Source organism: Scyliorhinus canicula, chromosome 4 (genome assembly GCF_902713615.1).
Source record: "Scyliorhinus canicula chromosome 4, sScyCan1.1, whole genome shotgun sequence".
In the NCBI taxonomy this organism is placed as follows: domain Eukaryota; kingdom Metazoa; phylum Chordata; class Chondrichthyes; order Carcharhiniformes; family Scyliorhinidae; genus Scyliorhinus; species Scyliorhinus canicula.
In genome coordinates, this window is record NC_052149.1 from 108,095,980 (window position 1) to 108,121,398 (window position 25,419).

General features: G+C 49.1%; 1 protein-coding gene and 1 pseudogene across 1 annotated transcript in view; one reads left to right on the forward strand and one right to left on the reverse strand.

The window, feature by feature from the left end:
• Nucleotides 1-25,419, forward strand: part of LOC119964898 (procollagen galactosyltransferase 2-like) — a 212,485-nt gene that overhangs the window by 30,624 nt on the left and 156,442 nt on the right. The window lies entirely within an intron of this gene.
• Nucleotides 23,555-25,021, reverse strand: LOC119964232 (annotated as a pseudogene).

The window sequence follows — 25,419 nt, forward strand, 5'->3', positions numbered from 1 at the left end:
GATTGCAAACCGATTGGCGCCTGCTGCGGTTCTCGTTTTTGGCCCCTCCCACGATCTATAGGCCTTGTCGCGCTCTCGCTTAAGTGCAACACGGCCATTAAATCGTGCCCAGCATATGTGATTCTGAAGACGAGTCATATGGACTCAAAACGTTAACTCTGTTTCTCTCTCCACAGGTGCTGCCAGAACTTCCAGCACTTTGCAGTTTAATCCTAACATTTTCCAAATCTCCCTTTGTATTTCCTGATAGAATAACTGAACAAAGACATCACAGATGTAAATACCGTGAAACAATGACTAGGTTGAGACAAATCAGCTGGATAACCCAAATATATACTTTTAAAAAAAATAAAATAATTTTATTCAAATTTTCAACAAATTTTAATCAACAACACGGGGAGAAAAAACATTAATCCCCCCCAAATACAGAAGCAATAAATTAACAAAAATAATAATTAAATAACATGGAAACAAATATACATACCCAATAAAGAACCCCCCCCCCGTTGCTGCTGAAATTGACCACCCCCTAATTCTCCGCCAGGAAGTCTAGAAACGGCTGCCACCGCCGGACCCGCACCGACCCCCTTAGGGCAAACTTGACCCCCTCCAGTTTGATAAACCCAGCCATATCGTTGATCCAGGATTCTACGCTCGGGGGCCTCGCATCCTTCCACTGCAAAAGAATCCTGTGCCGGGCTACCAGGGACGCAAAGGCCAGAATACCGGCCTCTTTTGCCTCCTGCATTCCCGGCTCCGATGCCACCTTAAAAATTGCGAGCCCCCAACCTGGTTCAACCCTGGAACCAACCACCCTTGACAACGTCTCCGTGACGCCCCTCCAAAAGCCCTCCAGCGCAGGGCACAACCAAAACATGTAGGTGTGGTTTGCCAGGCTCCCTGAACACCTGACACACCTGTCCTCTCCCCCAAAGAACCGGCTCAGCCTTGTCCCAGTCATGTGCGCCCTATGCAGCACCTTCAGCTCCTCCACTGAGGCCTCCTCACCCTCCTGCATCACTTGGTAGACTGCCGAGGTCCTCCCCTCACCGACCCACGTCCCCGGGAGATCCCTGTCCTGAACCCCCATTTGCGGCAACAGTGGAAACTCCGCCGCCTAACAAACGCCCTAATCTGCATGTATCTAAAGATGTTCCGTGGGGGGAGGCCCAACCTTCCCTCCAACTCCTCCAAGGTCACAAACTTCCCGTCGAGAAAGAGGTCCCCCATCCGCCTGATACCTGCCCTGTGCTAGCTCAAAAACCCTCCGTCCATCCTCCCTGGTATAAACCGGTGGTTCCCCCGTATCGGGGACCAAATTGAAGCCTTCACCTCCCCCCTATGCCGCCTCCACTGCCCCCAAATCTTGAGGGTAGCCGCCACCACCGGACTCGTCGTATACCTTGTTGGGGGGAGCGGCAGCGGCACCGTCACCAGTGCCTCCAGGCTCGTGCCCACACAGGACACCACCTCCATCCTTTTCCAAGCTGCCCTCTCCCCCTCCATCACCCACCTACATATCATCGGCACATTGGCAGCCCAGTTGTACCCACACAGGTTGGGCAACGTCAACCCCCCCACATCCCTACTCCGCTCCAGGAACACCCTCCTCACCCTCAGGGTTTTCTGCGCCCACACAAACCCCATAATACTCCTATTGATCCTCCTGAAGAAAGCCTTCGGAATCATGATGGGGAGGCACTGGAAGAGAAACAAGAACCTCGGGAGCACCGTCATTTTGACAGCCTGGACCCTGCCCGCTAGGGAGAGTGGCAACACATCCCACCTCCTAAACTCCTCTTCCATCTGCTCCACCAGCTTCGTAAAGTTGAGCCTGTGCAGGGTCCCCCAGCTCCTGGCTATCTGGACCCCCTAGTACCTGAAACTCCTCTCCGCCCTCTTCAGCGGGAGCTCTCCAATCCCTTTCTCCTGGTCCCCCGGATGCACCACGAACAGCTCACTCTTCCCCACGTTGAGCTTCTACCCGGAGAAGCCCCCGAACTCCTCAAGCGTCCTCATCACCTCCGGCATCCCCCCCACAGGGTCTGCCACGTACAACAATAAATCATTCGCGTTTAACGCAAGCCGATGCTCTGCGCCCACCACCCGCACTATCCCCCTTCAGTTCCTCGACCCCCTCAGCACCATGGCCAGGGGCTCGATCGCCAGCACGAACAGCAGGGGAGACGGGAGACACCCCTGTCTCGTCCCCCGGTACAGTTGAAAATTCTCCGACCTCCTCCCATTCGTAACCACACTTGCTACCGGGGCATCATGCAGCAGCCTCACCCACCTGATAAATCCCTCTCCAAACCCAAACCTTCTCAGAACCTCCCAAAGATATCCCCACTCCACCGTATCGAAAGCCTTCTCCGCGTCCATCGACGCCACTATCTCCGCCTCCCCATCCACCGCTGGCATCATTATGACATTGAGAAGCCTCCGTACATTGACGTTCAGTTGCCTCCCCTTCACAAAACCCGTCTGATCCTCGTGCATGACCTGCAGCACCACATCCTCCACCCTCCTGGCCAAGACCTTTGCTAGCAGCTCCGGTTTCCTCCCACAGTCCAAAGATGTGCAGGTTAGATGGATTGGCCATGATAAATTGCCCTTGGAGTCCAAAATTGCCCGTAGTGTTGGGTGGGGTTACTGGATTATGGGGATAGGGTGGACGTGTTGACCTTGGGTAGGGTGCTCTTTCCAAGAGCCGGTGCAGGCTCGATGGGCTGAATGGCCTCCTGCACTGTAAATTCTATGTATGTAAAATTCAACCGGGAACCCATCGGGCCCCGGTGCCTTCCCCGACTGCATGCTCCCCATCGCGATAACCAGCTCCTCCAGCCCAACCCCACCTGCTCCTCCCCCACTGTCGGAAACCTTAGCTAGCCCAGAAAGTGGTCCATTCCTCCCTCCTCCACTGGGGGCACTGACCGGTATAGTTCCTCATAAAAGTCCCTGCACACTCCGTTAATGCCCCTCGCACTCCGCACCAGACTTCCTCCTCCATCCCTAATTCCCCCTATCTCCCTAGCCGCCTCCCACTTCCGGAGCTGGTGCGCCAGCATCCGACTCGCCTTTTCCCCGTATTCGTATACAGCCCCCTGTGCCCTCCTCCACTGCGCCTCCACCTTCTTGGTGGTCAATATATCAAACTCCGCTTGGAGGCTACGACGCTTCCTCAACAGCCCTTCCTCTGGGACCTCCGCGTACCTCCTGTCCACCCTCACCATTTCTTCCACCAGCCTCTCCCTCTCCTTTTTCTCCCCCTCTCCCTATGCGACCTGATGGAAACCAGCTCCCCCCTGACCATCGCCTTCAGCGCCTCCCAGACCACCCCAACCTGCACCTCCCCGGTATCATTAATTTCTAGGTACCCCTCTATACACCTCCGGACCCGCTCGCATACCTCCTTGTCCGACTGCAACCCCACCTCTAACCTCCACATCGGGCGTTGGTTCCTCCCCTCTCCCAGCTCTAGATCCACCCAATGCGGGGCGTGGTATGAAATAGCCTTCGCCGAATAATCCGCACCTTCCACCCTCGGAATCACCGCCCTGCTCAGAACAAAAAAGTCAATCCGGGAGTAAGCCTTGTGGACATGGGAGAAGAACGAAAATTCCCTAGCCCCCGGCCTCATGAATCTCCAGGGGTCCACCCCTCCCATCTGGTCCATGAACCCCCTCAGCACTTTGGCCGCCGCGGCCTCTTACCTGTCCTGGACCTCGAGCGATCCAGTGCTGGGTCCAGCAATGTGTTAAAATCCCCTCCCATTATTAAACCCCCCGTCTCGAGGTTCGGAATCTGGCCCAGAATGCGCCGCATAAAGCCCGCATCGTCCCAATTTGGGGCGTACACATTGACCAGCAACACCCGCTCCCCCTGGAGCTTCCCTCTTACCATCACATATCTGCCACAGCTATCTGCCACCGCACTCAGCGCCACAAACGGCACTCTCTTCCCCACCAAAATCACAACGCCCCGGTTCTTCGCATCTAACCCCGAATGGAACACTTGCCCAACCCACCCCTTTCTCAACATCACCTGATCCACCACCCTAAGGTGCGTCTCCTGGAGCATGGCCACATCCCTTACATTCCCCCCCCCACCCCCGCCGATCAGCCATATCTCCTAGGCCAGCCACGTGCCCGCGGTCCCCGTACGGCCCAGCCTTCCCCAACCTTCAACCCCTCCCAACCCTCAACCCCTCCCAACCCAATACCTTCCCCCCCTTTCCCGGAGCCCATTCAACAGGCCTACAAAACATCCCCCAAACTTACCCAAAAAAACAAAGGAACAAGGAAGAAAAAAACCCAAATCACTATACCACAGTTCCCGACTCCCCTCAAGTCTCAGTCTGAGTCCAGCTTTTCGGCCTGGACAAAGGCCCAGGCCTCCTCCGGGGAGTCAAAGTAATACTGGGCGGTCTTTATAAGTGACCCAAAGCTGCGCCGGCTGTAACAGGCCAAACTTCACCCCTCTTCTGTGCAGCACTGCTTTCGACCGGTTGTATCCGGCCCTTTTCTTCGCCACCTCCGTGCTCCAGTCCTGGTAAATTCTGACCTCTGCATTCTCCCACCTGCTGCTCCGCTCCATCTTGGCCCACCTGAGCACACATTCTCGATCGACGAACCGGTGAAACCGCACCAGCACCGCCCTTGGCGGCTCGTTGGGATTGGGCTTCCTCACCAGCACTCGGTGGGCCCCCTCCAGCTCCAAGGGCCGCTGGAAGGACCCCGCTCCCATTAGCGAATTCAGCATAGTGACCACATAAGCTCCCAGGTCCAATCCTTCCAGCACCACCGGGAGGCCCAGGATCCGCAAATTCTTCCACTGCGAGCGGTTCTCCATTTCCTCAAGCCTCGCCTGCTATTTCATGTGGAGCGCCTCGTGCACCTTCACCGCCAGGCCTAGGATTTCATCCTCGTTCTCCGAGGCTTTTTACCGAACCTCGCGGATCTCCGCCGTCTGGGTCGCCAGGAGCTTGTCGAAAGAGGCCTTTAGCGGTTCCAGCAGCTCAGCCTTCAGCTCCCTGAAACAGCGATGAAGCTGCTCCTGCGCCCACTGCGTCCACGCTGCCGGTTCCCTGCCTGCTGCCATCTTGTTTTTCCTCCCTTGCACCTTTCTCTGCTCCAGCGGCGATTTTTTAACCGCCCCGCTCCTGGTCCAGTCCATCCACCGGCAGGGGAGCGTTACTGAAGCCTTCCCACACCGGGAAACGTCCGTCAAGCGCCGTTACGGGCCCTAAAAAGAGCCCAAAAGTCCGAAAATAGCGGGAGCCACCGAACGTGCGGCTTAGCTCCGCATCGCCGCAACCGGAAGTCAACTCAAATATATACTTGATAACTGGTTAAATTAACTGAGCAGGATCAGGCACATCGTGTGTTCCTTATTATGGATATTTTCTGTTAGGTAACAGTAGCACAATACCATTTGAAGAAGAGCACAGAGCTCTCCTTGTGTTCTGGCCAATATTGATTCCTCAGGCAGCACTGTCTGCAGCAGACCTCTAAGCCATTCTACCTCTTTGCTGTTTGTGGGGGTGATGCATTGATGGAATCAACTGTTTTGATGGCAAGACCACAGAGACTGCACTTCACACCAAAAGTAACTGAATTCCTGCCCGACATTGAGGTTTGTAATTGTTTCAATTCTTCACACCGCTGATGTATCCGGCAACCGCTGCCGTATCCGGCAACCGCTGCCTCAAAATTTGAGGCTGGGCAGGTAATAGGCCTTTAGTGGCCACCCAGTGGACTGGAAAAAAGATGTATAAATGCAAGATATTTTTACTTTCATTTACTTATCTCAACTTGTGTGTAGGACGGTAACGGAAAATAGTTGTGTGTTAAGATTTATTGAGCAGTTGATTCCTCATTCCTGTTTCATAGATTCATAGAATTTACATAGAATTTACAGTGCAGAAGGAGGCCATTCAGCCCATCGAGTCTGCACCGGCTCTTGGAAAGAGCCCCCTACCCAAGGTCAACAACTCCACCCTATCCCCATAACCCAGTAACCCCACCCAACACTAAGGGCAATTTTGGACACTAAGGGCAATTTATCATGGCCAATCCACCTAACCTGCACATCTTTGGACTGTGGGAGGAAACCGGAGCACCCGGAGGAAACCCACACAGACACGGGGAGGATGTGCAGACTCCGCACAGACAGTGACCCAAGCCGGAATCGAACCTGGGACCCTGGAGCTGTGAAGCGATTGTGCTATCCACAATGCTACCGTGCTGCCCCGTGCTGTTTCCTCAGTGAACTGAACATTTGCCCGTAAGCACAAAATACAACTTTTATTTGAAGGAGAGGCGGATGTATTAAATTGTAGCCATTAAATACTGTTCATGCGACTTCTCTAACAATATCTGCCAAATAATTACAAACCTGATGTTTAAAATTCAAGACTAAAACCAGGAACCGTTTCATTTTGAAATGTTGGAAAATCTCAGCCGGTCTGGAGAGAGAAATTCGGGGTAACGTTTCGAGTCCTCATGATTCTTCTCCAGAGCTTCCCTGACTTTAACCTAACTGTCACCATACCTATTTGAAAATGGGATTTTACCGGGAATAAAATCACAGCAGTGAGCCATTTTTCATGTCTCACTTAACCTCATCTGTGTCATTTTGAAAGGCCTGTTTTTGACAGCTTCAGATGTTGTCTCTCCAGGAGGGCAGGGGTCTCACTGAGATAAGGGTCTACAGGCTCTAATTGAATTTAACCCCTGGTTAGGCGACTCGAGCACAGCGCCATTGGCACCCAGCGAAACTATTGTACGAAAGCTCCATGATCAGAAACGTCCCAGTGGTTAAAGAGGTTATTTTTTTTCCCTTGTAAATCAAGCATGGTGGAAATGCTCCTGTTAGTTCTTCAAGAAGTCTTTGGGTTTTCCGCACCCCAATTTTCCTTCTCCTTTTCCAAGGCTGTCATTGGTTCAGATTCCACTCACCCCATCAGTGACCTTGAGTCGGAGGCATGTCCTTCAGTACATGGCAGCCATTTTCCACTCCTTCCTACCCACTGGCCTCAACATCATTCCCACTGGCTTTGGTCAGGAGGAAGGTCTCAAAGACAGCAATGAGATCTGGTCAGATAATCTGTTTAAGTGATGTTTGTTAAGAGGTAAATATTGGCCAAGATACCCGAGTATAAATAACCTGCTCCTCTTTGAAATAGTTGCATGGGATCCTTTCTATTCATCTGAGCGGGCAGAGTGGATCACAGCTTAATGTCTGATCTGAAAGATGGCAACTCCGACAGTGCAGCACTCAGCTGTCAGCCTCAAATTTACGCTGAAGTCTCTGGAGCTGTGCCTAAACCCACAACCCTCTGGCTCCAAGGCAGGACCCAGTGAGCCATGGAACACAACCATCATTGTCCAAACGACTGTCCTCCATGCATGAGCTGGGCCGGTGGACAATATCCGTGTGCATTCAGCAACTGAGGAAAATACAGATGTTTTGTTTAATCTCCAATTATTGTTATTCTCATTAACATTGCAATAATGGAAACAGGCCCCACCCCACACTTCTTTGACCATCACCCCACCTCTGTCTTTTTTCTGGAGATGGCGAAACGGGGCAGTATTGAAACTTGCCCCCAGCGTTCTTAACGAGCTTTGGAACGGAATTCAAAATATTTGTGAACAGCTGGAGCAATTCGAAGCAGCCAGCCAGGCCCGGGGCAAGGTTCCTGCACCCATTAATAAACCGCTGCAGATAGTCACTTGAAAGGATCACTGTAAAAATGGTATGCACAACTGCAAATAAATGATTGTTAACATATATGTGAGCTTTGTGAGCGCAGACAGTTTGTCTGGGCGTGTGGACATCACTAGCAAACACAGACCAGCTTCCGACCAAAGTCCACATGTGTGCGCTCTCTGGTTGGAGCCACTGGGCGGGAAAATCGAGGGAACTCTCTTCTTTCCTTAGTGATGCTGAGGGAGGTCTAAGGAGCTGAACTGTCCCATCCATTGCTCCATAATCAAGGCTTCGCACTGCTGTTTAATCTTTCCCTTAATCTAGACTCCTCACATGGGCATTTTCCAGGATGGATCACCAAGCAATGAACACTCCAGCTTGTTTTCTCCTCCCTACCTCTATAACCCAGGGTGATCGCTGCTGATTGTCCTACCCATTCTAGTGAAAGACACAGCAGGCCTGCAGCCGTTGTGTTCACGTCTGATTTTGTGCTCCAACACCACTTTCCCGCCCGCTTCCCATATCCCTTGCTTCCTTGAGAGATCAAAAATCTGTCTATCCTACTTTTAAATGTATTCAACGATGGAGCCTCCACAACCCTCTGGGTTGGATAATTCCAAAGATTCACAACCCTTTGAGTGAAGTAATTTCTCCTCATCTCAGTCCTAAATGATAGGCCCCCTTATCCTGTGGCTGTGTCCTCGTGTTTTATATTCCGCAACCAGCGTAGACATTCTATTAGTGTCTACCTTGTTAAGCTTCTTCAGAATCGTGTATGTTTCAACGAGATCACCTTTCATTCTTCAAAAATCAAGAGAGTAAAGGTCCAATTTACTCAGCCTCTCATCATTAGGAAGCCATCTCAATCCCAGCGACCAAAGCAGTAAACCTTCGCTTTACTGCCTCATGTGAGCAAGGATGTCCTTCCTTAACTATGGAGGGCAAAACTGCACATATTCCTCCAGGTGTGCTCTCATGAAAGCCATATGCAATTGTAACGAGCCTTCCTTATTCTTGTACTATAACCCCCTTGTAATAATGACCAACATGCCATTTGCCTTCCTAATTGCTTGCTGTAACCTGCGATGAAATATTAACAGGACATATTAGTTCAAGGGTCATCAGTTAGGAGAAGACAAAGAGGAAAGTCGGCCTCACACAGCTGAAGTGCTGTCATTAGCATTGGGAGGTCTGGAGCTCAGGGACGTCCGGAAGCCATTGGTAGCTTTATGCTGCCGAGTGTTGGTGCTTATGGATGCCCTGGGGGCAGTGATGTTCTGTCAGAGCAGCTCGAGTGCTAGGATTGCGTTGATCAATTCATTGATAGCTCAGTTGTCTACTAGGGAGTGGAATTGTTCCAGGGTGGTATGGTACCACAGTGGAGGGGCGGGACGGTAGCACAGTGGATGGGTGGCACGGTAGCACAGTGGTTAGCACAGTTGGTTCACAGCTCCAGGGTCCCAGGTTCGATTCCCTGCTTGGGTCACTGGAGTCTGCACATACTCCCCGTGTCTGCGTGGGGTTCCTCCGGGTGCTCCGGTTTCCTCCCACAGTCCAAAGATGTGCAGGTTAGGTGGATTGGCCATGATAATTTGCCCCTTAGTGTCCAAAAATGTAAAAAGGTTAGCTGTGGTTACTGGGTTATGGGAATATGGTGGAAGAGTAGTCTTGGGTAGCGTGCTCTTTCCAAGGGCTGGGAAGACTCGATGGGCTGAATGGCCTCTGTCTGCACTGTAAATTCCATGATTTTATGATTCTAAGATTAGATGCTGGAGTGCAGCCTTGAGTCCAGTGGAAAGAGTGTGAGCAATTGGGAGACGAGCAGTTATTAGGGCAATCTGAGTTGGAGTTTTTGTTGAGGGAAATAATAGACTAAACCTTCAATACAAGAGCTGAAACCCTCAAGTGGACGTCAGAGTTTCAAATAAATGTTGTGGATCACAGTGATTACTGATGTCTGCCTGGGTTGCTGAGAAAAGCATTGAGATCTGTCTTGGTTATCCCTGCCATTTTGAGGACAGTTTCTAGGGCGTTTGATCACAGTTTGCCTGTTAATTCATATTTACCTCTTGTTAATTCTGTATATTAAAGTCTAAGATGGATAGGATGGACTGCTTGCTTGTTGAGCCTTGAGTAGTAAGATTTCTTCTGTTTGTTTAAAATCGCGGAATCTTGTGGCTTTATTCTCTTAGCAAGTAATTCGGATTTCAAAAGGGTAGTGAGTTTAGGTATAGGTAGGTCTCGACTTTGCGCGAAAGGAATGGCTGACATTTGACCCACTACTGGAGTACATGTTATTAGAGCAACTGCTGCTTCCTGATGACTGGCAGGGTTGGGGACATATACGGTGGGAGAGCAGGGCAAGGCACTAGTGCCGAGGATAAAGTGTAAGTGGGAGGAGGAGTTGGGGAGGGCGAGTGTGAGGCTGTGCGGTGAGCGAATTCAACCTCCTCCTGCGTGAGGATGAGCTTAATTTAGTTCAAGGGTGGTGCACAGGGTGCATATGACTCGGACAAGGATGAGTGGGTTCTTCCAGGGGGGCAACAGATGGGTGTGAGAAGTGTGGGCAGAGGCCAGCGATTTATGCTCTCGTGTTTTGGGGCCGCGAGAAGTTGGAGAGTTTTTGAGAGGCGGTGTGTGGGACATTATCCAGGATCGTGGGGGCCGAGGTCAGGCCAGACTCTGGTGACAATCTTTTGGGTTTTGGAGGAGCCGGGACTGCTGGACGGGAAGGGGGTTGATAGCCTTCACCACTCTGATCTCCCGGTGAACGATCCTTTTGAATTGGAGGCTGGATACCCCTCTGGGGGTGATGACCTGGTTGGGGGATTTGTACGACTTTCTCTGACTGAGTTTAGGGGGTCAGAAGAGGGCTTTGAAGTGGGGTGGAAGCTACTCATGAGGCGGGGTGGGGGGGGGGGGGGGAGGAATGATTAAAAGGCAAAAAACGGTTAAAACAATTGGTAACCGTGTTTAGTTGGACTGTATTTTAATGATATTGTGTATGTTTGGAATAATATATCTTCAAAAAAAAGTTCCGCCATCGACCAACCGAGAAACCGAGGGGTTTGGAAAATCCCCCAACCCTCCCCTGGCATTAACTCTGCTTCTCTCACCACAGATACTGCCAGATCCACTGAGTTGCAGGATATTCTGTTTTCATTTCAGATTTCCGACAGCTACATTATTTTGCATTTGTTGGTAAAAGGAAGGATTGTGCTCACAACATGAATCTCTAAAGGACGAGCTTGAAGCAGGAAAGGTTTGGATGTCTCTGCTCTGAGCCGTGAGATATTTCAGTCTACTTTCTTTCAGCTTTTGTGTGCTTGCCCTTCACTCAGAAATGGGCCCATCAGGCATTCTGGGCTGACTGAACAAAACACACATTTAATGCACCACAGCTTCAATTACAGTACCACAGATTAGAATATGGGCAACCACAGAAATATGCAACTTTGCAAATGTTACGATCCCCTGGGCTTGTGCACGGTCAATTCCACCCCACTTGACCTAGAGACACAACACAATTGAAGTTAACAAATACATCTAACGACAGTCACCAGGTTTGTAAATTTAAACACAATTGATGTTATTTATAACAGTAACTATAATTAAATATGCAGCAAATACAACCGGTTAACTATTATCTAATTCTTAACCCCCCCCTCCCCGCTTTAACACACCCTCACCCTCCACACGCACACACAAGACAGACAAACAAACAGAGGGGAAAGAGGTGGGAAAAAAATGATGAAAGTAAAAGGATTTGTTTCAGGTGGTTGCCTTCTAGCACACATTCCTTCAGTCTACGCTTTCAGTTTGAGGTTTCTGCTTTCAGCCTGTAATAGTTTTTACTGTAGATTCACCCAGGTTCTCTGTAGGTTCAGAAGTAGAGCAGCTATGCAGCTTTTCCAGAGAAAGAGAGAGAGTGACACTCACAGCTTCTTCTCTGAGCATCCAGGATCTGACTGTCCTTTCCTTGGTTCTCTGAAAACCATCCCACTCAGATAGGACCCAATCACTGCCTGTTGCTGGGTAGAACATGACTTTTTGCCAATTCATTTGCCACCAGCCAACCAATCCCTCCTGAACTGAATCCCTCTGATCTCTCGGGTACCAAAAATCTTGGGTGGAATTCTCCGCTGGTGGCCAAAACCGTGGAGGCCGTCGTGAACTCGGCCGAGGTTCACGACGGCCTCGGGGCCTGCTCCCCGCACCTAATTCACCCCCACCCGGGGGGCTAGGAGGGGGCTCCCGTCGTTCCCGGCCACGACCTCGGCCGCCGGAAATGACACCCGAATGGTGCTTCGCGGATGTCATCCACGCATGCGTGGATGACATCAGCGCGCAGCCGACGCGAACCCGCGGTGCCGTCTTTGTCCACCGCCGCCCGGCAAGACGTGGCGGCTTGATCTTGCCGGGCGGCGGAGGGGAAAGAGTGCGTCCGTTTTGGACGCAGGCCCGACGATCAGTGGGCACCGATCGCGGGCCTGTCCCCTCCCGAGCACAGTCGTGGTGCTCCTGTGCCAATCGGGCCCTTAGATGCCCCAAACGGGCATCCGGCGCCCATTTGACGAATGCAGCGACAAGGTGCGGTTGCTGCCGTGGTGAAACGGGCGTGAAGGGCCGGCTGCTCGGCCCATCGGGCTCGGAGAATCGCCGTTCGCCATGAAAAACGGCGAGCGGCGATTTTTCCGAGAGGGGGTGGGGAGAATCGCGGGGGCGCCGGGGGGGCGTAAAAAATGTCGGGAGGCCCTCCCACGATTCTCCCACGCCACATGGGGAGCGGAGAATTCCGCTCCTTGAGTTCTGCTGTTCAGAAGCTAGCACAGTGCACTATTGTAACTTTTGAGTTCCTCTCCTCCTCCGCTCGATTAAAATGCCCATTAAACATTCGTGGATAAAAAATGATAATGGTAAAATAAAATCAATGGTAAATACGGGAATCAACAGGAAAGGGCATTGCACAAACTATATTTGTGAACTGCAGTATCAGCGGGATTTGGAATGAGAAAACTTTGCTCGCCACTGGCAGAACCGGAAAATGCTGACCTGTAGTGTTGGTGATTGTTAAATGAGGGTCCATGCTTCAGGAGGCAAAGCTTATTCTTCAAAGTAAATTCACACTTTTAGGTAAGCGTACCCTTTAAGGTAGTGTTAACGAATCAGTCAAGTGGTTTCAACTGTGCTGAGATACTGATAAACCAGGAACAACCCATTTAAACATCTTTACCAAAACTCAACAAAGCTGGATTAAGTTCGTAGCCAAATAGATTTGTCAACTTTTGCAGTTAAACATGTGAGGTTTTTTAAAGATGTATATGATTCTTGAATATCAGTATTTAGGAAATCACAAATCAATTTCTGGATTGTAAATTACTTTTGATCAATTTGTGCTGATATCTCATATACCTACATATGTTGGGTAGGCTAGTGTAGCGGTTATGAATTGGGTGAGTAATCCTGAGGTCTGGACCATTGATACAGATATGTGAGCATAAATCACACCACAACTTTGTTAGTTTGATCCAGTTTTTCCAAAAAAAATCAGCAAGTGAAAAGGTAGAGGCATTAAAAAGTGTCCCTGATTTTGTCTGATTTGTTGTGGAACCCAATTTGTTCACAAATGTTAAAGAACAAAAAGGAAACCTGCCAACCAGCGCGTTGAAGTTATGTAGAGTCCAGACACGCCATTCAGTTGCATCCAAACCGTTACCATCTGTTCAAAGGGAAGAGTCGCTTTCCAGGACAACGAGGGCTCGGGAAAAATGACAGCCTTGCCAGTGATGTCCACATCCTTCTCGAGGGCATTGAACATCCTTGGGGTTACAATTGACCAGAAAACATACCACTTGCCTGGATGAATAGAGCTCCAACAACACTCGAGATTCGTCATCACCAAGGCAAAGCAGCTTGCTTGACCTCCACCCCATCCGCCACCTTACACATTCACTCCCACTGGCACACAGTAGCAGCAGCATGTACCACCTACAAGATTCTTTTTTAAAAAAGTATTTTTATTGGCATTTTCAATTTTACATAGTGAAACTTAGCATCTGATATTTACAGTTCATACAGTTCTTATGAACATACAATCTTTCTTTATTTATCCTCGCCCTCTTTTCCTGCTCCCCCGCTCCCTGGCCCCTCCATGGCACCCCCCTCTTCCGCTCTGGGTGTTCTGTCCCTTCCTTCTGTCTTTTTTGTTGCAAGCCTTGTGGGATCTGGAGTGGGGGGGGGAGGGGGGGGGGGCTTCCTGCCCCTTCTCCCTCCCCCTCTTCCATACTTTTTCCTGTGGTTCCCTTGAGCTTAATCCTCATTTCCTCCCTCCATCTTGTACCTCTTAGTGTTGTATATTTCTGTCTGCTCTCCCCTGTCTCTCACTCTTTCCCTCTTTTCCTAGTCGCTGTTGGCCTTGAACAGGTCTTGGAACAGGCTGATGAATTGTTCCCATGCTTTGAGGAAGCCTTCTTCCGACTCTCAGATGGTGCACCTGATTTTCCCCAGATGGAGAAATTCTGCCAGGTCTGCCGGCCAGTCTGCAGCCTTGGGTGGTGCTGCTGATCGCCAGCCGAGCAGGATTCTCCGGCGTGCGATTAGGGAAGCGAAAGCAGCGGCGTCGGCCCTTTCCCCATGTGTAGCTTTGGCTGTTCTGATATCCTGAAGGCTGCCACTCTCGGGCACGGCTCCACCCTCACCCCCCACAACCTTGGACATTGCCTTGAAGAAGGCTGTCCAGATTCCTACAAGTCTGGGGCAAGCCCAGAACATGTGGGTGTGATTGGCCGGGCCTCCTTGGCACCATTCACATTTATCCTCCATCTCCGGGTAGAACCTGTTCATTCAGTTTCTGGTTAGGTGTGCTCTGTGTACCACTACAGCATTAGGCTGAGCCTTGCGCAGGAGGAGGTGGAGTTGGCCCTGCTCACTGCTGCACTCCAGAGTCTCCAGCCCACTTCCGTCCCCAATTTGTCTCCCCATTTTCGTCTTCGTTCAGTGGCAGTCTCGCCCTGTCCAACAGCTGTCTGTAGGTTTTCGCGCAGCTTACCTCTTCCTTATTTTCGGTGTTTATCAGGTCCTCTATTAGTGTGGTTCTCGAGCCCTGGGGTATCCTACCGTGTCCTTGTGGAGAAAGTGGTTTGATTTGATTTATTTATTATTGTCGCATATATTAAAATACAGTGAAAAGTATTGCTTCTTGCATGCTGTATAAACAATGCATACCGAACCTAGGGAAGGAAGGAAAGACTGCAGAATATAATGTTACAGTTATAGCAAGGTGTAGAGAAAAGATCAACTTAATACGAGGTAGGTCCATTCAAAAATCTAATGGCAGTAGGGAAGAAGCTGTTCTTGAGTCGGTTGGAACGTGACCTCAAACTTTGGTATCTTTTTCCTGACGGAAGTAGGCAGAAGAGAATATGTCTGGGGTGCGTGGGGTCCTTAATTATGCTGGCTGCCTTTCTGAGGCAGCGGGAATTATAGATAGAGTCAATGGATGGGAGGCTGGTTTGCGTGATGGACTAGCCTACATTCACGACCTTTTGTAGTTTCCTGTGGTCTTGGGCAGAGCAGGCTCCATACCAAGCTGTGATACAACCAGAAAGAATGCATCTATAGAAGTTGGTGACTGACATGCCAAATTTCCTTAGTCTTCTAAGAAAATAGAATCGTTGGTGGGCTTTCTGAACTATGGTGTCGGAATGGGGGAACCGGGACAGGCTGTTGATGATCTGTACACCTAAAAACTTGAAGCTCTTGACCCTTTCTACTTTGTTCCCATTGATGTAGACGGGCATGTTCTCCGCTATGCTTCCTGAAGTCGATGACAATCTCCTTTGTTTTGTTGACATTGAGATTATTGTCGACGCACCAGATCACCAGATTCTCTATCTCATTCCTGTACTCTGTCTCGTCATTGTTTGATATCCGACCCACTACGGTGGTGTCGTCAGCAAATTTGAAAATCGAGTTGGAGGAGAATTTCGCCACACAGTCATAGGTGTATAAGGAGCACAGTCGAGGGCTGAGGACACAGCCTTGTGGGGTTCCGGTGTTGATCGTGGAGGAGGTGTTGTTGCCTATCTTTACTGATTGTGGCCTGTGGGTTAGAAAGTTCAGGATCCAGTAGCAGAGGGAGGAGCCGAGGCCAAGGCCACGGAGTTTGGAGATGAGTTTTGTAGGAATGATGGTGTGAAGGCTGAGCTGTAGTCGATAAATGGCAGTCTGACATAGGTGTCTTTGTTATCTAAGTGTTCCAGGGTAGAGTGCAGGCCATGGAGATGGTGTCTGCTGTGGACCTGAAGGTGCCTAAGATCCAGTCTTGTCGGTAGTTCCAAATCTTCATCAGTTCGCCCAGTGTCGCTAGTCTGCCTCCCACGTAAAAGTCCTGAACTATTAGTGCCCCTGACCTGTCTCCATTTCTTGAAAGTGGTGTCGAGCATGGCTGGTGGGAATTTGTGGTTTCCGCAGAAAGGGGCCATTGGGGACATCTCCGTCAAACCAAAATGTTGTCTCATCTGGTTCCATGTCTTTAGTGTAGCTACCACTCGCTCTTGCCCAGGTTAAGTTTATAACCCGAAAAGGTTCAAAACTCTTTAGGAGCTGCATGATTGCTCTCAAGCCTTCCTCTTTACCTACAAGATTCACTGCAGCAACTCACCAAAGCTCTTTGAACAGTACTGTCTAGCCCCGAGATGGAAATGTAGAAACACCGCCACTTACAAGCTTCCCTCCAAGCCACACACCATGCTGACTTGGAACTATCGCCTGAAGGGTTTTGGGGATAAGGCATGAAAGTGGAGTTGAGAATTATCGTATCTGAACAATCAGGAGCTCATTGAATGGCAGAGCAGACTCGATGGGCCAAATGGTCTACTTCTGCTCTTCTGCTGATTCCTTCATTGTTACTGGGTCAAAATCCTGGAACTCCCTCCCTAACAGCACTGTGTGTGAACCTACACTGCATATGGACACAGTTCAAGAAGGCAGCTCACCACCACCCTCTCAAGGGCAACTACGGATGGGCAGTAAATGCTGGTCTAGCCAGCGATGCCCACATCCTGTAAATGAACAAAGAACATTAGGGATGAGCAACAAATGCTGGCCTTGTCATTGATGCTCACATCTCTTGAATGAATAACTAAAAACTCTTGACTTTCAACTAAAACAAATCTATGAATAATTGCATTTAGGTTAAACCAGAGAAGAAAAGTTAAGATGAATGAGGTGAAGGTCTTGAAATAGTACTGTGGCCTGTTGGTACACTAATCCTTCCCACATTTGCCTGAAGTTCCTCTCTCTCTCCCTGCTTTGAATCGGAGGTGTTAATGCATTATTTTATGACAGTTGACAACTCAGCTAAAATAACAAAGGAGTTCAGATCCACATGTTATGGGTAGAGCAGGGGTGGGCAAACTACGGCCCGTGGGCCGCATGCGGCCCACCAAGTCATTAAAAAAATAAAAATAAAATTTTTTTTTTTTTTAAGGTTAATGGGGGGGGGGGGGGGGGGGGGGGGGGGGGGGGGGGGGGGGCTGTTGGGTTACTTACTGGTATAGGGTGGATACGTTGACTTGAGTAGGGTGATCATTGCTCGGCACAACGTCGAGGGCCGAAGGGCCTGTTCTGTGCTGTACTGTTCTATGTTCTATATGAGGCGCCCAGAATCGTAACCGGGTGAAGTAATTATTTTACTTAATATACTATGCGGCCCTTTAAAATTGTGAATTTCTGAATGTGGCCCTTGCACGGAAAAGTTTGCCCACCCCTGGGGTAGAGGCTCTGGTACTTTTTGATATAATTTCAGGTTCAAATTGACTTAGAACTTTCATTAAGTGGACCTCATCCACCCAAGCCTGGCAAATCCAGGCATGAATATTTACAGTAAGGTGATTCTGGCGTCAGGTTGAAATCATAGAATCAGGCAGCATAGAAAGAGGCCATTTGACCCATCATGATTGTCCTGGCTCTGTGAAAGATTTCTCCCATTAATCCCGCTCCCCTTACTCTTTCTCCATGCCCTTCCAAATTTTTCCCCTTTCAAGTAGATATCTAATTTCTTTTTTCAAGCTCTGATTGAATTTTATCCCACCACCCTGTCCACTGCTCTTTCAGGCAGGGCATTCCGGGAAATAGGGACTAACTGCATTGTAAAAATATCTCCTTTTGCCTCCGAGCAAACCATGTTCTAGTATGATTTTCCTTCCTGTATATTTTCACTTCCTAGCTTTCCATATATTGTTCAAATTATCCGAGCTAGAGAAGGGAGGAGATGATGGCCCAAGCTGGTTTTAATAAGCAGCTTTCCCACATAAAAAAAGAATCAACCTATCAGCACTTTAAAGTTTGCCTAACCTCAGGTGTTCTATGCTGCACAATAGCCCCTCCTCCCACAGCAACATGTGTAGGCCAGCTGTAATTCACATTACCTTCATCAAATGCAAGTTCAGAAAGCTAGGGTCCTCACAGGAACTGTAAAATGGTATTCCGAAAAATTTAATTTGCAATTGCTGGTTGCCAAGGAAATAATTTAGTACTCGGGGACCACAAGGGCTTCACTCACTTTGGATGTTAACCGTTTCTGTGCTGTACATTAATGTCAGCCACCAGGAAGCTCCGAGAAGAGGAGGGGTGGGGGTGGGTTCTTCAAGTTAGTTCTTGCAGCTTCAGTGACAAAATGTCATAAACAGCTGTTTGCCAGGGGTTTTCACCAACACGCCGTGAGGGATTGGGAAACTTGTGGGCATCTTGGATCCAGATGCTTAATGTTTCCTGAGTAAAAGAGTTCAAAATTTTCAAATCCCAAGCCCACATCTGAGGTAGAAATAATAAAGTTTTACTGTTTACTGTCCTCTTCACTTGTTTATTAACTCTCCCACTAGTTGAAGTAACATTGTATGATGTTTATGTTTGATTCATAGTGCAGGATCAGGCAATTTGTTCCAACTTGCCTATACTCCACATGAGCCTCTTCCCATCCGATGTCATCTCGCCCTATCAACATATCCTTCTGTTCCTCACTCCCTCATGTAATTATCTAGTTTCTCCTCAAAAGGTCTCTATGCCAGACGCCTCAACCAGTACATGTGATAACGAGTTTCACAACTCCCCGTATAAATTTTTATTTTTATTTTTTATAAATTTAATGTACCCAATTAATTTTTTTCAATTAAGGGGCAATTTCGCGTGGCCAATCCACCTAGCCTGCACATCTTTGGGCTGTGGGGGCGAAACCCACGCAGACACGGGGAGAATGTGCAAACTCCACACGGACAGTGACCCAGAGCCGGGATCGAACCCGGGATCGTGACCAGCGCCATGAGGCTGCAGGGCTAACCCGCTGCGCCACCGTGCTGCCCACACTCCCCGTATAAATATTACAAATGATATGACAGAAATATCATCTCCCCCACCTCCCCATTTTGAGCACCAACAGAAGCCAATAGCGGGATGAAAATGCGCAGAGACCAGTTCGACGGGTTTCAATTAGGCCACGATTTAGGTGGCCATTGCTCGTGCCAGATACCTAATAAATATATTTAAATTAGTGGCCAAAGGCTTAATTTAGAACACATTATCTGGATACGATATAGTGCTGTCACCCACTGCATCTAAAACTCACCCACAAATCAGTGCATGACGGGAATTTCAAGGGCCATTTAAGGGGTTACGGGAGTATAAATTACTGGAGCTTGTCAATCTAAAATGAATAGAGTAAGTGGAAAGCCAGTTTATGTAACCAGCCAGTATGTAAAGGGTAACTTCACATATGTTTCATCATGGTACCAGTTCCTTACTGGAATTTAAAGCATCTTCCATTAACCAAGAACATTCCTTCTCCACAAGTACCTGGGCTACACATTTTCAAATAATGTGAATTGAAACCTTCTAGGACATTTCCGTATTTAAACTCCATCGTATTTTCGTAGATATTCACAGAGTAACTGTGGAGAAAAAGTAACCTTTGTGTGATAACCGTCACAAGAGCCACAGGGATAACCCAATTGATCTCTCCATGGGGCCTGTGGAATACGAGCTCCCCTGCAGAGGGACAGAGGCCTAGCAGCTGAATCTTGCACTTAAAAGCCTGCCTGGATTGGGATTGGCATGATGGGCAGTCCTGGCTGGCACTTATGTGGTGTGTGCCGTGTTGTGGCCTTGACTTTTGTTTGCCAAATAAACCTTTGTGTAATTTGGGACTCCTGAAGATTTTATAGGTGAGTTAGCTGCTGAGGACCAGCTGCAATATTTGAGTGACCAACAGATGCTATATTGTTGGTTTGGTTTAGTTTTGATTTTCATAGCAAAGTACAGCGTTGATAGAGGGTGTTTGGCCCATTGTACCTAAGCTGGTTTCTTGTTAGAGCTATCAAATTAATTCCAGTGCCTTTCTCTTTCCCCATAAACTCCTTTTCCTTTTCAATTAAATGTTAAATTCCCCTTTGAAAGTTAGAATTAAATCTGCCTCTGCCACAATTTCAGGCAGTTCATTCCAGATCATAATAACTCACTACATAAAATAATTCTGCCCCTTCTGCCGATTGATCCTAGATATGTGCTCTCTGCTTCCTGATTGCAACACATAGAATCGATGACTGTAAGAAAAACTCAAATTTATTTTATCTACAAACTGTCCAAGGGATCCTCAATGCCCCATCGATGAAATTTCGGATGTAGGTTGCATTGCCCGACACAAGGGCGGGATTCTCCCAGTCCTCGGTGGGGCCGGATAATCCCCGCGACCGGGCCACGCCACCCCGACGCCGGCACGCGATGGGCCGTACTGCTGTTGGGAAAAAAGAACGAGTCCCGCCCGGCGCTGTCCACACCTGCTTGCAGCCAGCGGGAACTCTACGTGCAAGGGTCGGGTCGCGGCCTCTGGGGAGAGGAGGGGGGCTCCGATCTGGCCTGCGATCGGAGTCCACCGATCGGCGGGCCGGCCTCTCTGTCCCCCGGCCTGTTTTCCTATGCGCCGGCCCCTGTTCTCCTGCGCCATGTTGCGTCGGGGCTGGTGCGTTGAAGGAGGCCACCGCGCATGCGCGCATTAGCTCCGGTGCCACTGTGCATGTACTTGTTGGCTCCGGCATCACTGCGCATGCGCGGATCCCGTGGCGCACAATTCGCACCGGGATCGGCAGCTGGAGCAGCACAAACCGCTCCAGTGCCGTGCTGGCCCCCTATAGGGGCCAGAATTACTTCTGGCAGCGGCCCGTTCACGCCGTCGTAAAGCGCGCCGCCGTTTACAACGGCGTGGACGCTCTGCCGTGGGATGGGAGAATCCCGCCCCAAATTCCTGTTGGGTCTGGATCGTTGTGTTTTGGTGTGTATCTGCTGGTCGCAGACTTTAGCAAAACAATGTTTACGGTTCCAGGAGCACCAGAGGCTATCCCCTTCAACTCCGCTCCACCCATGGGAGTGGCTGGGCTAACCATGGTCCACCTCCACATGGATTTCATGGGACCCTTTCAAGGAGCCATGATTACTGAAGGCCCTGGTATCATGCTCCATCTGGATAGGGAACCTGTTGATCTGGACCGTCACCTGGATTCTCTCTCTCTCTCGCCCCCCCCCCCCCCCTCTCTCTCTCTCCCCCCCCCCCCCCCCCCCCCCCCCCCCCCCCCCCACACACACACACACACACAATAGAGGTGGTGGGCACAGGAGCTCTGTGGTCTCCTGTCTTATATCACTGATCTCCAGTTGCTGGAAACAGCTTATCCCTGTCAACTATTACCCACTGCCCAACAAGTGCCATCGATAAGAGTTGAAGCCTCCTGTTTGATCAAAGTGTCACACAACTCCATTAGTGAGGTGAAGGCAGGTTTTTATTTCTGCCTCAATTGGTCCTAATTGACAACGACTAAAATCAGGTGCAGAACCTTTTGGTAGACTGCATGGAATTCAGTTTCTATCACCTTTCATTTCAGCCTTCATTAGTCCTATGTTGAAATCTATGACCTAAGCCACTCAGATGCCAGTCTCAGAATTAGGCGCTTATCATTTAGGACTGAGATGAGGAGAAATTTCGTCACTCAAAGGATTGTGAATTTTTAGAATTCTCGACCCGAGATTGTTGAGTGCTCCATCAGTGAATATATTTAAGGTTCGGATAGATAGATATTTGGTCTCAGGGAATCGAGGAATGTGGGGAAATGGCGAAAAAATGGAGTTGAAGCCCAAGATCAGCCATGATCGTACTGGATGGTGGAGCAGACTCAATGGGCTGAATGGTCTTCTCTTGTCCCTATTTCCTATGTTCTTATGTCGCTAAGGTGATTGCACCTTATCAATCATTTTTGGTAATCATTTTGAAGTTTATACAGTCATTACCTTTAAGCTATTCACTGTTTGCCTCACCTTCCCGACTAGCTGACTTTAAACATCGGAACATGGAACATAGAAACCATTGATCCCTTCGAGCCTGCTCTGCCATTCAATACGATCATAGCCGAACCTCTATCTCAATAACATATACCCACTTTCCTCCCACACCCATGCCATTAAGTTCTTAAAAAAATCTATCTCTTCTCGAAAACATTCAGTTATATAGCCTCTACAGCCTTCTGTTGTAGTAAATTCCACAGTTCACTACCTTTGAGTGAAGAAATGCTTTCTCATTTCAGTCCTAAATTGTGTATCTCGTATTCTGAGATTGTGCTCCCTGGGTCTAGATTCCCCAAGCAGGGAAAACATCCCTGTATATAGTGTGTCCCTTCTGTTATAATTTAATACATTTCAATCAGATCTCGTCTCATCCTTCTAAACTCCAGTGAATGCAGGTCCAGTCGAACCAATCTCTCCTCATAGGACATTCCCATTGGCCCTGGTATCAGCCTAGTGAATCTCTACTGCACAACTCGATAGCAAGTGTACTTTTTCTTAGGTAGAGAGACAAAAGCTGCACACAATACTCCAGGTGTGTCCTCACCAAGGTCCTGTCTAACTGCAGGAAGACATCTCTACTTTTGAACTCAAAGTCTCTTTCAAGAAGGCCAATATAAAATTTGCCTTCCTAATTGCTTCTTGCACCTGCCTCTGCACTTTCATTGACTGGTGTACAAGCATTCCGAGGTCTCTTTGTACATCCCAATATATCACTATTTAAATAATACTTTTCCTTTCTGCTTTTCACACCAAAGTGTATAACTTGATGTTTAGTCACTTATACTGCATCTGTCATGTGTTTGCCCATTCACACAACTTGTCTAAATCACCCCGTAGTCTCCTGGCAATCTCCTCACAATTCCGCCTAGTTTTGTGTTGTCAGCAAACTTGGAATTGTTACATTTGGTTTATTGAACAGCTGGGGTTCAAGCACTGATCCCTGACGTACCCGACTAGTCATTGGCTACCACTTGGAAAAAGACCCTTTTTCCTGTCTGTCAACCAATTCTCGATCAATGCCAGTACATTCCCCCCTATCCCATGTGCTTTACTTCTCCCCTCTAACCTCTCATGAGGGTTCTTATCAAATGCCCTCTGAAAGTCAAACACACTACATCCACTGGTTCTCCCTTATTTTTGCTAGTTAGATCCTCAAAAAAAAACTCCAGTGGATTTGTTGAGCATGATTTGCCTTTCATAAATCCATGCTGGCTTTGTCCAATCCCATTAATGTTTTCCAAATGTTCTGTTATCACATCTTTTATAATAGACTCCCAACATATTCCCCACAACTGATGTCAGGCTAAATGGTCTGTAATTCTATCTTTTTCTCTCCCTCCCTTTTTAAATAATGGATATATATTTGCCATCCTCCAATCTGTAGGAACTGCTCCAGAGTCTATAGAAGTTTGGAAGGTGACTACGAATGCATCCATTATTTCCAGGGCCGCTTACTTTAATACTCTGGAATATAGATTATCAGGTCCTGGTAATTTGTCAGTTTTAACCCCATTGATTTCCCCAGCGCCATTTTCTTACGAATACTGATTTCCTTCAATTCCGCTTTCTCACTGGACCTGTGGTTCCCTAACATTTCTAGTAGGTTACTTTTTTTAAACTTTAAACTTCTTTTACATGTGTATGCACTCTTGACAGCACGGGTGTGCTTCTCCTTGACCACAACTTGGGAGGAATTCTCCGACCCCCTGCAGGTTCGGGGAATCGCCCAGGGCCGGCGTAAATCCCGCCCCCGCCGTGGCCGGAATTCTCCACCACCCGGGAATCATCGGGAGCGGGAATCAAGCCCCGCCGATCGGTGTGCTCCCCGCGCTGATCAGCGTGCTCCCCGCGGCGATTCTCCGGCCCGCGATGGGCTAAAGTCCCGCCGCTGACAAGCCAATCCCGCCGACGTGGTTTAAACCACCTCTGTGCCGGCGGGATTGGCGGCACGAGCGGGCCACCGGGGCCCTGGGGGGGGGGGGGGGCATCGGGGCCCACCGATTGGCGGCCGGGCTAGTGCTGTGGGGCACTCTTTTTCTTCCGTCGCCGCCACTGCCTCCACCATGGCGGAGGCGGAAGAGACCCCCCCCACCGTGCATGCGCCGGTGGAGACGTCAGCGGCCACTGGCGCCCCGGCGCATGCGCGGACTCACGCCGGCCGGCAAATGCCTTTCGGCCAGCCCTGACGACGGCCGGCGGGAGCCAAAGGCTGTTGGAGCAGGTTTTGACGCCAGTCGGCGTAGCGGGAGCCACTCCGGCGCGGGCCTAGTCCATAAAGGTGCGGAGAATTCCGCACCTTTGGGGAGGCCCGATGTCGGAGTGGTTGGCGCCACTCCGCTACGCCGGGACCCCCCCCCGCCCCGCCGGGTAGGGGAGAATTTCGCTCCTGGTCTCTGACTCTTCAGAATAGCACTGGCACAGCGAAGTGCAGTCACGTGAAGATCCTTTTGGTAGCTGTTCTTATGATGTGTCGTAAAATGTTCTGGGTAGCGCAACCGTTCTTGTTGATGGAGATCTTTTCATAGGATGTTGCTGGTTTGCAATGGCCCTCTCGCATTTTGAGGACGACCGCCACTGCATTTCCATAAGCTGCTGGCTCCACACCTATAGTTTTGTGCTGAATAATCCAATTGTCACGGAAAGAGTTCTTAGACTTCAGATTGTTGGGCTCAGTGCTAAGATCTGGTTTAGCTCAGTGGGCTAGACAGCTGGTTTATGATGCAGAACAAGGCCTGCAGTGTGGGTTCAATTCCCATTCCATCTTACCCGAACAGGCGCTGGAATGTGGTGACTAGGGGCTTTTCACAGTAACTTCATACTTGTGACAATAAAAAGGTTATTATTATTATTTAGACCTGCTTAGTCCTTTTCATTAAGAGCTGGAGCAGTTCTGGATGATAATTTATTGCAGATCAGCTGACATTATTCGCCACCTGCTTCGATCATCATTATTGTTGCTGTCTTTTGTGAAGACAGAACCAAAGTATGTATTCAATTCTTCTGCCTTTTTTTTGTTGCCCGGCTTCTGACTGCAAGGGAACCATATTTGTTGTTACTAATCTTTTTCTCTTTACATATTTATATAGAAGCTTTTATGGTCAGTTTCTATGTTTCCTGCAATTTTACTGTTATATTCTATTTTCCCCCTCTTGATCAAATTTTACATCCTCTTTTGCTGAATTCTAAAATGCTCCCAATCCTCGGGCTCGTCGCTTTTTTCTGGCAATTTTATGTCTCCTCTTTGAATTTAATATTATCCCTATTTTCTTTTGTAAGCCATGGTTGAGCCACCTTCTTATTTTTCACCAGACAAAAATGAAT